The following is an 18,573-nucleotide window of genomic DNA, read 5'->3' on the forward strand; positions in this document are numbered from 1 at the left end:
GAGAGAGAGAGAGAGAGCGAGAGAGAGACACAGAGAGAGAGAGAGAGAGAGACAGAGAGAGCGAGAGACAGAGAGAGACTGAGTAGTAGTAAACAAAGGTACTGAAGGTTCATTGTAATAGACTGGCAAAATGTCTATGGTATACCCTGCTTCTCACTCTATGATAGTCGGGTGGGGCTTCACCCTCCCTGAGGCCCCGAAATCCCAATTTAGACAAGCAGAAGAAGATGAACGGATGGATAACAGGTTCAGCTATCCTAGGTTAACTGGTGACTTTCAATTAGGTGCTGGTGTGTTTCTGTGAGTGTGTTGTTTTCTCTAAACACTCTAAAGCGTTCTCAGTTGACTTAATTTATCACTCATCAAGCCTCTAAAATGATTTATTCATCTGTACTGAATATCCTCAGTTGAAACCTGAGCCACGGTTAAACATTTGTTAGTTTTAGCAAAAACAATCTTGGGTGATTTGGAAAAGGGCTGTTTGGATATTATTACCTACCACTAATTCTGGAATTATCTCTGCATCTCTAGATACACCTTGGCATCCTACAGCGAGGATGATGACACTACATAGTCTTAGGAACATGCTGTGCCGGTCTGAATGTCAATCAACCTGATTTGCTCCTGTTGAGAAGTAGGTTAGACACAAGGCAGTACAAAGAAAGCTAAATATTACACAAATAAATAAATGTTACATGAGTCAGATCAGACTCGTTAGCATTATCCCAACAAAGACAGTTTTATCATCAGCTCAGTGTCAAGGCAGTCTGCTGTGGCAGTGTCTGTACTGACCTAATGTTCACTCTTGTCACATTCTCTTATTGGCGGATGTTGGGCTCAAATGAACTGCCAGCACTATCTGAGAGCCAGATTCAGAGTACAAGCAGTGCAAAAAGAAAACAGTGTCATCTAAGCTCCAACTGTTGCCTTAGTCATTATTCAGCTGCAAACCAAATTATGAGAGTGCATGGTTGTGAGGTCAGCCCATTATTTGAATGAATAACAAAATTAAGACTCAAAGTAGCATGCAATAAATGTATGTATATGTACAGAACAATGTGACCATCTGCTTTTTGTTGCCAAAACCAAACAACTGTGATGCACCGTGTATTCTGACACCTCACATTCAGATTCGCCTGCGACCTCTGTTAAATTTTTGAGGACAATAACAAGCATGCAGTGGTTAAAAATGCTAAAACAGAATCTAAGCTATTTGTGAAACAATGTTTTCAGATTTGGCAGCCGCCATGAAAGTCAGTTGATGGTCTACCAGGAGAGCAGTCTTTACTGGGTGGCTGTAGCTCAGGTGGCAGAGCAGGTCAGCCACTAATCAGAAGGTCGGTGGTTCGATCACAGGCTGCCTCCTGGCTGCATGCCAAATATCCTTGGGCAAGATACTAACCCCATGTTTGCCTACTGGTGGCGCCAGTGTCCAGCAGCCTCGCCTCTGCGCCCCAGGGCAGCTGTGGCTACGATGTAGCTTGCCATCGCCTGTGTGTGAATGGGTGAATGACTGAATGTAGTGTGAAGCGCTTTGGGGTCCTTAGGGACTAGAAAAGCGCTATACAAATGCAGGCCATTTTACCATTTACTGTATTCTCAAAGCAATTTTAACTCAATATCCAAGGGCATTTACACTCCTTGTAGGAGAAAATTGTAGGCATGTCATTTGGTTTTACTCATATTTATTCAACTTAATACATCATCTACATCAGGAGAGGAGTGCAAAGAAAATAGTCGTAGGACTTTTGGAAATTACCTTCAAACTGCTTTCTCTTTTCTTATGGACAGAAATGCTGTGAATTCCCTCGGTCATTTTGACTAGAAATAAAAAGAAAAAACAAAAACAAAAGTAGAGTGCTCTGTATTTTTGTTTTTTAAAATTTGTTTAATGCTCTGGGCCAGTAGAAATTTGCAAGTTTTTAAATGACAGCTGTTGTAAGATAACAAATGTGAAGCAATGGCAGAGAGAACCTCCAGAAGAGAGTCAGTCCTTATAGATTTACATGTTGAAAAGTTTTGTCATGTAAATAACACAGTTATTTACACAGATGGTCACACTGATTTGACAGTTATATATCAACACAGGTGGTTTTAGATGCTAGCGTTCTGGTATGTTGAGGCATAGCAGACAGCTAACGACAACGAGCCACTAGCCAACACAACCACTGTGGTAGTGGAAACAAGCTTGTTTTGGTGATTGAAAGATTGCAGTGTTATTTAGCAACAGTGTTGTTCAAGTTACATGAAAAAAGTAATTAGTTACTTATTACTGATTACTTCTCCAAAGAATGAATCCCGTTACATTACTGATTACTTATTTTCAAAAGTAATTAGTTACTTATTATTTAGTTACTTTAAAAAAAACATGATACACACCTGAATACGTAATAAAGCAACAGACTTTTAGGCCCTATCTTATTTTTTATCCATAATCCATCATATAAAATTGAATCAAATGGAAAAGTCTCTTTTTAAAAATTGTTTTAATCGTTTTAATCTTTTAACTTTATGCACATTGTATCAAGCAAAAATTAAATTATATGCAAGATTCTCTGACATGAAGAAATTGTTTAACATTTAAATCTACTGTCTGCATATTCCAGCATATAAAATAATGTTTTGTGTTTACACTTTTTCAAATAGATGCAAGTAAAACACAGTGGAAAATAAATAAAATCAAAGACTCAGCAGCTCTTAAATCTATTGGAGGTTTGCCCACAGCAGTCATGTCAGTGGGGGGATCCAGGGGGTTTCTCTGTGAATGTCACGTTCCCGTGGCAGCGTGCTCGCTGCTCGCTCAGATTTGAAATTTAATTTTTCGCTGTAGAAAGAAGTTTTCTTCCCACACAGAGTGAACAGCAGACGCTAATGTTTTTGTCACTTTTTATGGACTAAAAATTAAAGTAATGTGATTACTTCCACACTTTAAACGCTGCATGGTCGTGCTCTCTCTCACTCCATATTATCCACTTTTGATCTGCACACGTCTGTTGCTGCCACGGGCGTCGCACACGCTTACGTCATTGTCACAAGACACTCTCACAAACAAAATCACGACGGTTTAGTAATGCAGTTATGCAGCGTACATACAGGAAAGTAACAGTAATCTAATTACTTATTTTTCAATAGTAATCCCTTACATTACTCGTTACTTGAAAAAAGTAATCAGATTACGCGTTACTGCCCATCTCTGTTTAGCAATAAGTAGCAGGCATGTATGTTTTTATCGTTGAATCTATAGAGTTACAATGAATGTAGCTTGCTATCCAAGAATGTTATTGTTATAAAGTCTGGTACTATCCTCACCCATCTTTTTTCCACTCTCTTATCTTAATATTTTCATGTGTGGCTCCAAAAAAATGAAAAAGCACCACAGACAAAAATACTGAGGGTTTGAAATGCCTTGTTTTGAAATGCTATGAGCATTACTGTCCTTCAAAGTTGTCAAAAACATGCTGTGTATCACTATCTTGAGGTCATAAAAACCCATTTTACGGCTAGTGAGATGAGCAGCTGTGCCTATTGTGGCGGGAGAGTGAGCGTAAGAGACCCTTTGACCCCCATTACACATCTAAAAGTGATAGAACAAACTATTCCACTTAAGATTCCTCTATGATTTCTCTCCTCTTGCTCTTGCTCCCACAGCTGTTAAAGGTGTGAAAATGTTAAGAGGGATTAAAAAAAGGGAAAAAAGAGTGGTGCCCTGTGAGAGCATGCACACACACGGGCCAACAAAATGAAGCCACAGACATGCATGTAATGTAATAAATCAATGCACCGACATGGAGACTGAAGAATCCATGATTTTTTTCTACAATAAAAGAGAAAACGCATATTTGTCATGTAAAACAAGCACTGCTGTCATCTTTCGTTCTACTCTCGGTGTCTAGCATACAATGATTTCTTTCCCTGTTGTAAAATTAGCTATAGGGAACACATCTTTCCCCCCCAGTAAGAACAACAACAAACCAAATTTAATTAGATAAGTGCGGGCTTTTGTTAGGGAATGAAAACTCATGTTGTAAACAAGTGCTTTTTCCTAAATTAACAAACAATTGTTTGAATGAATGGTCTTTCATGATCAGGACCTATGGGGTAGGAATTCACCCAGAACCAATGAAAGTCAACATATTTGAGAAACTCTCAAGGGGAAGTTGAAGATAATGCAAATAAGTAACAAATACACCACACGATATGTTTAAAGCTTTGTTTATACATTCATTGGACTGACTGACTTGCAATTGTTTTCTCTACAGCTGAATAAACATTGCAAAGAAATATCAGTTTTGGAGTCTACAGTCTAAAAACTGTAATCCAGAAGAGACCCACAGAAAGCCTGAAGCACATTTCAGGTCTGCAGAGCACTTTAGTTTAGTTTATGGCCGTCAGGCTATGTCTGTAAACACAATAAATTTGTAGAGAAATATGTAATGGTAACATGCATCAATTATTCTGTTAGGCAACATAAAGTGCACTGGTGGAATTTGTTATTTTAATACCTATATGTTGCAGTTTTAAAGATCCATTACTATCTTTGAGTAAAATAACCATCAAATGTTAAGCTCAGTAAATCAACAGCTTAAAAGTCTGTGGTAGAAATGGTAAGTACAGAGAGTGTAGGTGCTGGTCCTTAGATTTGATTCTTCTGCTCATCATAGACCTGCTGCATCCTAAGAAAAGAGCTTGGGTGTCCGGTGGATAGAACAACATATATGACATAGAACATTAACATGTAATCTCAAAGACTATCTTTGATGTTGAGTGGACTGAAACTATGTAGACGAGATGTCACCCCTGAAACATTTGGGTTATAGTTTAAGTATCTCGGGGTCTTGTTCACGAGTGATGGGAGAAGGGAGTGGGAGATAGACAGACGGATTGGTGCTGCAGCTGTAGTGATGCCGACACTGTACCGGTCCGTCATGGTGAAGAGAGAGCTGAAAGTAAAAGAGAAGCTCTCAATTTACTGGTCAATCTACGTCGCTACCTTCAACTATGGTTACAAGCTGTGGGTAGTGACCGAAAGAACGAGATCGCGGATACAAGTGTCGGAAATGGGATTCCTCCGAAGGGTGGCTGGCCTCTCCCTCAGAGATAGGGTGAGAAGTTCAGCCATCCAGGAGGGGCTCAGAGTAGAGCCGCTGCTCCTCCACATCGAAAGGAGCCAGTTGAGGTGGTTCGGATATCTGACAAGGATGCCTCCTGGGCGCCTCCCGGGTGAGGTGTTCCAGGCATGTCCCACAGGGAGGAGGCCCCGGGGCAGACCCAGGACACGCTGGAGAGATTATGTCTCTCGGCTGGCCTGGGAACGCCTTGGTGTTCCCTCGGACAAGCTGGAGGAGGTTATGGGGAGAGGGAGGTCTGGGCCTCTGCTTAGGCTGCTGCGTAAGAAGATGGATGGATGGATATAATTATTATTTTCTATCAAATTAGACCAATAGAAGGAGGTTAGTTGTACTGATTGATTGTTGATTGATGCCAAAAAGAACCATTACCAAAAGAAATATAACCATCACTGCTAAACGTCCAAATTGTACCTGTTTACTTCACAGCATCTGACAACCAGTACCAGCTATATAATGGTAAGTTCATTATGGGTGGACAGATCAGATACAGATAGAAGTTTATTAGTAACGTTTTTCAAATTGGCTAGCAAATAGAAATAACCTTTTACCCAGATTCTGTATGGTTTGTTACCATTAAATGTGGTAACATTTTGAACAATGACAGATATGAACCACAATTTGATACATTGGTTGCTTTAAGTTTAAAAAAAGAAACATCTTAAGTTCATGAAACCATATTATGTGTCAGCACACCTCTGATATTGTAAAGCAACAGACACTGTAGTTACTGCAGACACTGCATGGTGGAAATCCAGTCTCACTCCAGTCATTAATCCTTTCAGTTTCATTCACACATATCATGCACACACACTCAGTGGTGTACTTTATGTGGATTTTCAAAGGGGATTTGTTCTTAATAAAAATCCAATTCTGACTCCACAGGATCCTTATCCCGCTGAGAGAGTGGGGGTTTGAAGAAGACAGAGGAGGAGCGGGAATACTGCAGCAGAATTAAACGGACAGTGATGGAAACACAGAAAAGACTGTACAACAACAGCCAGGATCTCTCTCTCTCTCTTTTTTTTTTAAAGACAGCAGCTTCTTAACTATTGAGTTATATTTTAAGGCACTTTAATTAGCTTACTGTAAACTGTGTTGCATTAATCCATCCATCCCAGTTAAACATGTTTGAATCACCCGAAGTAGAAGGCACTCCGAGGACAACTGCTCCTCCCGAACCTTGACTTAACCCACCCAGCTACTAAGATAAGGGTGGGCTTTTGTTACGGAATGAAAACTCATATTGTACCCAGCAGTGTAGCAAAGGTGGCTTAGACTTGTACCTAATCCGTTAAGGCTAACCTCAGACACCTTTAGGGGATGCTCATTTCTGCCTCTTGTATTGATGATACTACTCTTTCAGTCACTACACACAGCTCACCATAAATGAAAGTAGGAACACTGACCAATAAATCAATATTTTCAGCTCCATGCCCAAGTCTCTCCTCCCCACAACATCCCAGTACAATTTCTACATCTCTACAGACGCACCAATCCATCTGTCAAGCTCTCACTGCTTTTCTCCCTCACTCAGGAGCAATACCTCCAGATACTTAAACTCTTCCACTTGGGGAAGCAACATAGCCCTAACCCAGAGTGGATGGCCCACCCTTTACTGAAATGGAAGGTTAATCTCAGACCTATGTGTGCGTTAATTCTCATATCCACCTAGCACCATCTTTCTCAGTGAGGGCTGAAGGTCACTGCCTGGTGAAACCAGAAAGGCAAAAATAGTCCATTTAACTAGAAAACTTCATCTTATTGGCTGTAAGAAACTCTGTACACAACCATTATACACATTATTCAGCAGATCAGCATGCATTGGATGATGGATAAAGTATAACACTGTGTGGTTATGGTAAAAATATGTCTGTGTGACAAAAAGTCAGACTTCAAGAAACAAAATTAACACTGGTCAAAATCTGGGCTCACTAGAAAAAGGTACACACTCTCTACAAATCTAACTATGACAGAGGGAATCTGTATCTCCATAAACTTAGGCCCATCAGTATTTGGATACTGCCATCCATTCATCCGTTCTCTTCAACGTATCCACTTTAGAGTTGCAGGAATTTATCTCAGCTGTCACAGGGTGGGAGGCAGGATACGTCCCGGGCAGGTCGTCAAACTGTCACCAGATTAACACGTACACTGTAAAATGTAATTCTAGATGTTTGTTATTTCAACATATTATTCTATATCAGTTTGATGATAGATGACTGAAGTTGTTGTTATAACATAGAATTACAAGTTAAAAATGTCCCAATTACACCAAAAAAAGCTAACTTGAAAACTCATGTCCAGCTAAATCAGCAACTTATGTGAACTTGACAATGTAGGTAAGTTGAGCACAGCAGGATTCAAAACTGTCCCACGTGACTGCTATCGAGGGGAATTGGCGGTTAACGACATGCTCACTTTACTTGGACGTTTTCTAATCGTCTTCTTTGGAATATGCTTTCAAGGTGCGTAACATTGGTTATAACTATAAGGAAAGAGAGCTACAAAAGTTGGAACATGTTTTGAATTTATGGCATGACGTGGGTTTTCTCTCTTACCGAAATGTTTGCTTCAGCTAATATAATGTTAGCCGACAAGGCCCAGCTTGTGTGTCAGGACCAAACTTGACCTAATAAACTGACATATGGCCTTTTTTATGGGTTTAATGTGGCACTGACCAAATCACAAGTATTGTGCCGCTAGCTTTAAAGGTTGTGCACTCAATCACTAATCACTGTTGCGATATTAGCAAGCTAACTCAGCTAATTAATAAAGCTTATTTCATATTGTCTCTGTACTTGTAAATTTCTTTCAAGTTCACAGGCTGTTGTATTTTGGTGGAAGTTCATTTTGGCAATATTTCCAATAACTGACTGGGTTCAAAAAGAACTTTTTGGCATGCTTGTTGTCATCTGTTTACCCCTATGTAATCACTTAAATTGTTATTAACTGCTGCATGTTAAGCTGCAAGAGTGCACTGAGGATTGAGACAAAATATGGTCTACAAACCAGCATTATATTAGATTTTATCAGATAGTCCTCCAGTTTTTGCTTTAATTATATTGTGCAGTTATTTGTTACCCTGAAATGCTTTATGCTTAACAACAGCTCACTATTTTAACTTATTTTTGAACTCTTGTGATCAGTATGACTAGATTGTGTGAGTTTCCATTCTAAAAGAGCTATAGTGATAAAAAAATTGGCATAAGAGACACTGATTTTTGGCATGGTATACTGCAGAAGTTTTTTTGGGTTTTTTTTGCATAATTTACCGTTTAATTGAACTGCATTCCCTGTATTGTAACAAAACTAACATTGTTAATATATCAGAAAATTAGCAAACATGAATAAATGGCGAAAACAATATAATTATAACTTACATTTTTATTTTACTTATTTTAGGTCTGTGAAGCCAAACTTGATGCTGGGGATTTATTTTTGTCAGTGGAGTCAAATGGTAAGTTACAATTTGTGCATTTTGTCATATTGGAAACACCACAGATTATATTGTAACTTAATAGCTCTGTAGAACAAATGATATAAAGATTGTAGTGTCAGGGTACTTCTTAAGAAGTAATATTGCACTATTGATGATCGCATGCAGGTGGCATAAACTAAATATTCAGATGTGCTACCAACAAATGATTCATTAACAAAAGCAATGGAGCAGACCGTTTAGGTTCTTGTGGTTGTAATAACATCCATACCTGCAGTTTTGTCATTAATTTATTTTCACAGGTCTAGATGATCACATCTGACTTTGTCATTTAAATGAGGTGGACTTGCAAACTTTGCACTCTTTTGGGTAAATTGCCGTCCACTACATATACACAGAATGTGCACAGTATTTCAGATATAAAGAGGGAGTATATAATGGACTTGCTGGCTTTAATGTAAAAAGCCTGTTGTGTAACTTTAATGAGGCAGTTGGACTAAAACAGTATTGCTCATCAAGCTAAACATCTGAGGAATAAGGAAATTGTTACTTGTCCTTTTACTCAGTGTTCTTTTAATCGCACGTTTACTAAGGTTTTACATCACACAATCATTCTACTTTAAAAGATTTCAAGACAGAGCTTATTGTTCTCTGAACTTCCTTTCCTTTCAGGTAAAGTGCATCTTTTTGTTTGTTTGCTTTTGTGTGTTTGTGTTTTCTCTAATGGGCCTCAGATGACGGTTTGCTTACATTTGGGTCTCAAAGAATCTTTTTTATTCTGCCCTTTACTCTCCACCCCTCTACTTCTGTTGCTCAGGTTGAAGCAGAATTTGCCCGTCTTACATCTGTTGACCTGAAAGGGTTCCTTTTTGCTGTGCTTGACCATTATGGAAAGGTTCGTGGAGCTGTACAAAATTAAGAGCGGCATAGGAAGGCTAACCAGCCTCATAAAATGCTTCAGTGATGATGTAAGTGTTCAACTGCGAAATCTAATTCTTTGTTTAAGTTTTAGGTTATCCAGTTCAACTGATGAACTCATTGAAAGAAAGCTGATAAGTAAAGTCTGTCATCATATTTCACAACTGGACATTTAGTGTGGTAACTTTTACTGTGTATATTGGTGGTAGGTTGGATATCATATTCTACTTGAATGTCCTGATAAGCCTGATTCAAAATCTCCAATGATAATCATTTATTGATGGAATTATGTATCAAAAAGCTGTGAATTTGGAGCTTCATAAACACTGTTTAAAAAGTGTTTTTGTTTTCTTTTTGACTTCTTTGACCAGAGCCCTACACAAAGGAAGAGGACAGAGGACCTCATTTTCTAAAGGAAGATCCCTCACACACTTTCAAGACTGTGAAGGTTAGCATTGTTTCTTTTAGTAAATTTAATAATGACAGCACCACAGTGGATTTTAAATGAAACATGTGGCATATATGAAACAATAGATACCACATGATAACATGTGTACTTTTTCCTCACCAAATGTATTATTACAAAATCTTTGACACTGGATTTGGTCTGGGTTTCAGAGAAACTAACTGGCAAGCTAGCATTGATATTATTAGTGTCTTGTGTTTATTCATGTCTTCACCAGGGTCTTTGACATTTCGCTGCTGTACTGTTCACTTCAGCTTAGACTGGGTAAGCAATTAAAGGTTACTGGCCCAGAGTCATTGGGCAGCTGGGTAAAGGTGGATGTTGATATTCAGTGCCAATTATGCAACCTGTTCAGCCATGTCTATATGCTCTTTTTTATGCTGTTAATATAGGGGGAAAATAAACTTTAATCAATAAACTGATTAAAGAAGCATTGTCTATGGAGCCACAATCTGATCCTGTAGTGTAGCTGCAGTTTGCACATTTCATGTATTCTCAGCCAGATTTGGTTTAGAGCACAGCCAATATTTAGCATAAGTAGATTTAAATTCACACACACTGGTGATGGCAAGCTACATTGTAGCCACAGCCACCCTGGGGCGCACTGACAGAGGCGAGGCTGCCAGACACTGGCGCCACCGGGCCCTCTGACCACCACCAGTAGGCAACAGGTGAAGTGTCTTGCCCAAGGACACAACGACTGAACTGTCGGAGCCGGGGCTCGAACCGGCAACCTTCCGATTATAAGACGAACTGTCAACTCTTGAGCCACGATTCAGTCATCCACCCATGTGTGTGAATGACTGAATGTGTAAAGCGCTTTGGAGTCCTTAGGGTACTAATAAAGCGCTTTACAAATACAGGCCATTTACCATTTAAATTGAAAATTTTGTTTGAATTCTGCAATTGAAGACATGCTCAGTTATTTATGAACATGGTCTTTGTTTAAAGCAAGAAATGGATTTGTAACATGGGGGTGCATATCTCATTCTGAAAAAACTTTAACAACTAATAAGTGTTACCCAAAGCCAATCACCATCATCCAAGGCATCAGTATGGCTCTTCTTTGGAAAGACATGAATTCTTAAGCACGAGGGATATTGTGTAATTGTAATTGTGTAATTTTATTTTTTTTTGTCTTTGAACCCTTTTATAGCCGACAGGTATTGAAGACACGTTTTCTAAGAGGATGAAAGTTGGCATTGTGATGGTGAAAGAAGAAGACATCATCGATGTGTTGGTTGTCCTTGAGGCGGCAGTAATCCTGTCTAATCTGAGGGATGTCTCAAGTGCCATTTCCATGCTGATGGGCCTTCTTTTTGCCCTCAACATAGACTATCCAAAGGAACTTAAGGGCATCTTTGAAGTCATTCAGAACGTCCTAATGAACATTGGTGGAAGGCAGTGCATCTCACTAGTGCATGGTCTAAGAAACAGACTCTTGCAGAACGCCAAGCAGAACTGTAATTGTATGCTCACAGCATACAATTGCCTTAGCGTTAAGGACAGTTTTTATTTTACTGTTTGTTTTTTTTATTCTTGCAAGTTCTCATTCTCACTTTTGTATGTCACTAAATGACTACACTTTACATTCCAGATTAGACAATTACTCATTTGTTCATGGTTTAAGAAACTTATGTGAACAACAATATAATGGTGGACTCTGCAGATGCTTATCTCATCAAGTCAGTAGTTTTTCCTTTGTTTTGCAATTGAGCAGACTCAAACTAATGTTTCTGAAATATTCATATTATCAAATGTTTCAGAAGCATGCACTCATTTTCAGAGATATTGGTTCTGTGGAATTTGTTGCAATTGTAAACGAAGACAAATACAAGAGTTTGATGTCTTAGTTGTTATAAACTGATCTTTACTGTCACTTATCAAAGGTTTTGTACTATTTTAATATTTCAAGTTTTATGCTAACAGGTGTGACTGAGCACAATGAAGTTTAAAAATTTTGCAAATGTAAAGAATAACTTTTCTAAAATAGCAAGTGTCCCGTTGATACATTACAATAATGCAGACTTTATGTTGTTACTTCACAAGAATCACTACTGCTCCTAGAGTATTGGTCAGAATTTAATCTTCACCCAAACTGGGCTCAAGACCAAGTTCAAATTTATTGTTTCACAGCGAGCAACTTTTGAGTTTTGATGGATTGTGAGCCTGATGAGCTACGTCACTGATTTTTCTGTTTCTCAGATGACTAAGATGGCACAATAAATGGTGAATGTTGGGTGCTCATGAGTAATTGTCTTGTCATGTTCTTAAAACAAACTTTCTGCCTGAAATGATCAGATACACTTTAATGGAATCTGTGGGTTTTTATTTTTTTTCTGTAAACAACAGAAAATTAATTTAAAGGAATGTAGATATTTAAACCTGAGATCTAAGATAAACCTAACAGGTAGTTTTGCTGAAATGGATGTTAGAAAGCTTAAAAAAAACTTAAGATGTTCAATACACATTTTTCTTTACATCCAGTCAATCAACTCTGATAATTAAAATGAAACTGATTTAGTTCACTCAGCTACCGTAAGGAGCTCAGTTAATTAATAAACTTAAATCAATTTAGCTAACAGATTATGTTAGTTAAGCTATGTGACAAAGTGGCTAGGACAGAATTCATTTGCCATTTGTCACTTGCGTATATTGTTATTCTGTGTTCTGTTATTTTACAGTCAGCCATAATGCTTTAATTTAGACATTGCTGGTGTAACTTCTCTTAACACACAATATCCCGGGTTTTGTTTGTGGTAGCAGTAGTTACATTCTTTACATCCATGCATGTGTTTTAAAGCAAACACTACTAACCATCAGATCATCTGAATTCTCTTCTGTTTACAGGCACATGTCTAGTAAATTATGTTTCTTTATGTTGCTTTGGTTATACTTACCATGGTGTCCATGTTGTGCATTCAGGTCCTGTATGTGAGACGGGTGTGTGGGAAGGGCCGCCCACTACTTCCTGTTTATATAGGGTCATGAGGTCAATGATTGGATCACTGGGTGTAACCAAATGGAGGGTTTTTCATTTTGTATAGTATTGTTTGTTTTCTTTAAAGTAGCCTTTTGAGTTATATTGTATGCAGTGTTTTACTTTACAAACTATTTAGTTGAGTAAATGAGTTTGTCAGTTTCATGCATGACTTTATTCCTGTTCTTTGTTTAGAATTGTATTATTTGGTTTGACCTATTTTGTTCAATGGTAGGGACTAACGAGGTCAGGTGTGGGCAAAGTCTTGTATAAAGCCAGTGGGATTTTTGCATGCCTGATTGATTGTTTTATGGTAAAAGGGAGATGCTAGCAATAAAGTATGCTTAAAAAGAACTTCAATTGTCTGCTAATGCTATTTACTTATCACCTTCCTTGCTGCTTAAGTTATGCTACATCACAAGCTAAAATAGATTCCTAAGTTAAAAGAACTACTAAAGTATTTGAATTAACTAAAAAACCCAAGTCAACTGAACTAGGACAAGAGTTTAAACAATAGATTATTTTAATTTAGCTGAAAGGGTTTTCCCAAGTAAAAATGACAATTAAAGGAGTTGAACTGACTAACAAATCTCAGTCAACTAAACTAAGACGAAAGTTTAGACAACATGTGATTTTTCATCAACATAACATTTGGTTGTGTTACAAGAACAAACTCTATTTCTTGACTTAACTTAAAATTTTAAGGCAGCCCTTTACCTGATATTTTTAAGTTGAAACAACAAGTTATATTTTACAGTGTAGAGACAGAAAACCATTCACACCTACAGCCAATTTAGAATCACCAGTTAACCTAACCCCCATGTCTTTGGACTGTACCCAGAGAGAATCCACGAAGACACGAGCAGGACGCAGGACCAATTGCTGTGAGGAGACATTTCTAACCACTGCACCACCTGCCGCCCTTGGGCAACGACATAAGTTAAAAAAATAAAACATCCTCTGATTTACAATCCATTGTGGTTGTGTACAAAGAATCAAGACATAATTGAAGTGTCAACTTTATCAAATTAAAGCTGTGCTTCAATCACATCAAGAAGTTCACTGTGATGCTGCACAGAGGCAAACTTACAAGGAAAACTGTGTCCCTCCAAATCCTCACTTGTATGCCTGCTTGTTTTTGCATTGATTTTATTGACAACTTTTAGTCCATTTGATGGACAAACTACTGGACTACGTGTATTATTACCAGGTTGTTTGTCTTGACTCCAAAAACTAACTCACTGAGGTTTGAGTTTCAGTGGTAGGTTTTTGAAATCATAAAACCAAAGACATGTAAAATATGACTTTTTAGCAAAAGCCAAATCTTTTCGGATTTTTCTGACACATCTGGCTTAAATAACAGAAAAAATATATAACCTACCAAATTCATGCTGTACATATGTTTTTCTATATAATCTTACCTCCTTGTAAAGTTATTTGCCTGCTAAAGGCATGAAGTGATATTTATGTAATTCACTAAACAGACAAACTAACTTGAAAGAATGAATGTTGTTGTGAATAATAAATATTTACAGCCTCCAGGCATCAAATTATGCAATAATTAATCGAGGTTAATGCCACACTGTTGCCTTTCTGTGTAATGATGTTAAATAACCAGTGCACTTGATTTTCAATCAATCAGAGTGTCTCACACCGGAGATCAAGGAACACACTTAAACGCTGAGCTACAGCTTCAGGGTCTGAGGCTTTAAGGTATTTGCTTTCTAAAATGCAGCTCTGAAGTCACATCAACTGACTCAAGTCAGTGTGCCAACCAAGAGAAAAAAGGAAGATTCCGATGATGTCGTTTGGGTTTCAAATCCTCGTCCCTGAAGCTTGACAGGTAGTTCTTTAAAGTTGGAGGCTCTCCCCATTAGGGAAGACATGTGACTTCACAGCAATATGATTTACCTTTCTGTCCTTAGAAATATTTTTAAACATCTCCGGCATGATCCACTTCTCAGCTGTATGTTGATGCTACATCAAACACACATAGTACTCACCCCAGCTTCAAAATTATGGAAGTACAACATCTGATGATTTGCAGATTTGGAGAACTACTTTAGCACCCAGTGTAATCTAGACTAATTAATAATTATACAAATGTCACCAGTTCAAAAACACTCCTCCCTCATATGTGCAAAATACAGCCTGCTTTTAACGTCCAAATCGTACTCTAAAGTTGCATTAAATACAATCCTAGTATTAACAGGTGTTCAAATGACTATTTAAGGCCCCGACCACATAAGCCTAGAGACTGGTCAGTATCTGACAACCACAGGTGTTAGGGAAAACGTGTATTCTCCAGCTGGGTTTCAAGAGGTTGCTTGTAGGCACTGGATGAAATTAATCGAAAAGAGATATACAATGTTACACCAAAACACTTGTAATCGCCTTGATCGCAAAGAGGTTTGCATGTTTCCATGGTCAACCATAGTTTGTACAGAAGATGTGCATACATGTGTGTGCATACAGTGACATGCAATCTGGAAAAGTTAGACAATTCACCTCCAAAGTATGAAGTGAGCCTTTTGATTGTTTGCAGTGGTAAAGCATAACCTTTACCTTGAAGGTGTACAGTTTTCCTTACTGCCTGGATGAATGATTAAAAGTTAACTGTTTCCTAGAATGACTTCTACAACCACTTTAAAAGCTAATAATGTGGCATTATTGTGTGATAACTGATTCTTATACTGTCCAAATAAAAAAGAAAGAAAGAAATCTATTGTCAAACTGTGATGAAACATTCTGAGCATAGCCGGCATCGACTGGTGAAAAAACCTGTGAATGATATGTGGTTTCAATGTAAATTTCTTACCTCTTATATACAGTATCTAATGCTGTATTTTCATTGTCATTGCACTGAAAAACATGTAATTATTACCCAATAATGGCCTCATTTCCTGCATCATATAATTATAATACTGCAGGCTTGCAGGTTGAAACCTGAGTCTTTCATTCATTTTTGAAACATGACATGGAAGATGATTGAATGCTTTTTTATCGTATTCTGTTCAAATGCAGTAATTTGCCTCGTACGCCCAACACAGTAAGCCTTACACACACACATAGACAGGCTTAACCACTATTTGACCTTGGGCTACAAATGGTTCACTTTTCTTCCTAACTATCCTCTCTCCCAGCGACATACACCTGTGACCTTGGAGCCCACTTCTTTCTTTTCTTGCCGTTATTTTTTTCCTGTAAAAACAGATGGATACAGGTGTTTTCACCATCTCAGCTCCACTGCAGACATTTCTCACCCTCTTTGTTTTCTATCTCTCTTTCTCTCTCTGCAAGTCCCTCCTTCTCTCTCTCTTTCTCTCTCTGCAAGTCCCTCCTTCTCCATCAAGGTAGCAAACAAAAGCCGATTACCATATTCATGAGCCCCCCGATGACAAATGAAAGCAGGAGTAAAAGAAAGAACAAAACCCATTCTTTATTGCACGTCCATCGCATATTGATCATCCTTTCAACTGCAATTATTTTCTCAATCCCTTTGATGCTCTTACTCCACCCTCACAACTTTGATTTTCACTCTATTTTCGCTCTCCTGTCTGTCAAAAGCCCGTTTAGATCGAGGGAGAGAACTGTCCGTGTGAACATTATGATGCTGATGGAAAGGCTAAACACCTTGTACTAGCTTATGTAATGCGATGTACCGTGTGTCCTACGTGTGATAGAGAGGGGGGAAAAAATCAATCAAACGTCCTTTTTTCCTCCTGCTTGCTAGCGCTAACATTAGCTGTTTAGCTGCCAGAGGAGGACAATGGTGGAGCGGCGAGCAGTAGTGGAGATATTTTCATTAAAAAAACAATACAAGTACACTACAGAACAGAACAAAAACATTACTCCACATTATACTGCTTACAGAACTTTGGCTCTTTGGAAACATCTGCACAGAAAGCATGCTAACACAAAGCTAGCAAAAAACCCAGAGTGATGCTAAAGCCGACTGTATGCTGACCCCAGTCCAACAGTCAGAGCCTGAAGTGAGTGATGAGCAGTCAGGCTTGCACCCTTTGTTTCTATCTGTTCATGTTTCTAAAGTAGAATTGCTGTGACGATGGCTTTGAAGACTCTTAGAGCTGGTTTTCATTTTTGCTTCGTGTCCTCGGCTTTGTTTTCACACCTAAACAGTAAGAGATCACATTTGTCCTGATTAGGATTGGGATCTGTGTTGGTGTGTGGGACTGTAGCCTGTAGGTTTCTGTTGTTAACTGGTAATTATGAGACAGTGTGTTTCAGGATTTTTACAGAGTAACATGAAAGTAACACAATGAGTAGTGTCCTGAATTACTTTCTCTGGTGAGTAATTAAGTAATGCACTGCATTACTTTAAGAAAAGCAATGCAGTGCATTACTTTAAGAAAAGTAATGGGTAATGTGTAACAACCCAAACACTGATTATCAAGCGAGTTCAACATATCCAGGAAATCCTTTTGATGCTCTGGCATTGCTTACAAGAACGTTGGCAATCAGGCAAGAGCAGCGCAGCTCCCTAAGTCGAGCCAGGGTTCTCCAAATTAGCTATGAGGCTTTCACATGACAAGAGTGGTGACCAATCAGAAACAGGAGGGGTTAACTGATATTACCAAAAAAGGAGTTCGAAATAATACAGAGAGATTAAAAACACAATGCAGTGCACAAGCACTTGCTATAGCTAAAGCGTGCGAGTGTGTGGAAAAGGATTAAAAAGATACATATATATGTGTGTGTGTGTGTGTGTGTGTGTGTGTGTGTATGTGTGTGTGTGTGTTTGTGTGTGTGTGTGTGTGTGTGTGTGTGTGTGTGTGTGTGTGTGTATGTGTGTGTGTGTGTGTGTGTGTGTGTGTGTGTGTACTGTTTATCAAAGTGGAAAAGTCTTTGTAGGAAAGTGTAATTGACGCCAGGAGAGAAAGCCACTAAAAAATGCCAACTGTGTGTAATCAGCCTCAATCAGCATCGCAGTTAAATGGTGCGTGAGCAAATAACAAACAAATATGAAAACAGAATTCAAACTGCCAAGTATATTTAGCCTACCTGGAAATTTGTATGAATCCATTAAGTATGAGGTTCTCTGTTTTACAAGATCTCCATATTAAGGCTTGTTTGCTCCCGAGTAACTGTATTTCCTATTGATGCTTGTAAGGGAATAATGAAAACTTGATAGTCTCTAAAAACTTTAAACTTTCTTACATGCAGAGAGGTCCTCAGAGTCTTTTGGAAATGGTGAGGCTCGTTTCTGAAGAATTGTGTGGTTATCAGTGGTTTTGTATAACTCCTCCTTAAGCACCGCCTCTGTGATACTGAAAACCCAGTTACCCCTAAATTATCTGCCAAATCCTGCTTTGGAGTACAGGCCACAAGTCTGACAAGTCCACATGTAGAGCCTGAATTCCTTCGACTAACTAGGCCACAGTATTCAGTTTGAGTGTGTTTTTTAATGTATTATTACCTTCTCCCATATCGGCCGTCAGCATCTTCCTCTCTACATGAGCTTCTCTTGTTGTCCTCTTTTACTCTGGTTTTACAGTGGAACCCCGACTTACGCAATTAATTAATTAATTAATTAACCTTTTTCCATCGTCTTTTGAATGAGGCGATGCTGGCTGAAGATGAAGTTCTTGGTGGAGGAGGATGTGGCGGAGGTTGAAGAAAGCAT

General features: G+C 38.5%; 1 protein-coding gene across 1 annotated transcript in view; it reads right to left on the minus strand.

Annotated features, from left to right (window-relative positions):
* The window catches only part of LOC102294795 (X-linked interleukin-1 receptor accessory protein-like 2), a 512,221-nt gene that overhangs the window by 63,368 nt on the left and 430,280 nt on the right, over positions 1-18,573 (minus strand). The gene's annotated exons all lie outside the window — the stretch shown is intronic.

The sequence above is a fragment of the Haplochromis burtoni genome, unplaced genomic scaffold, assembly GCF_018398535.1.
Source record: "Haplochromis burtoni strain Fernald_Lab_line unplaced genomic scaffold, NCSU_Asbu1 Contig_92, whole genome shotgun sequence".
NCBI lineage: Eukaryota > Metazoa > Chordata > Actinopteri > Cichliformes > Cichlidae > Haplochromis > Haplochromis burtoni.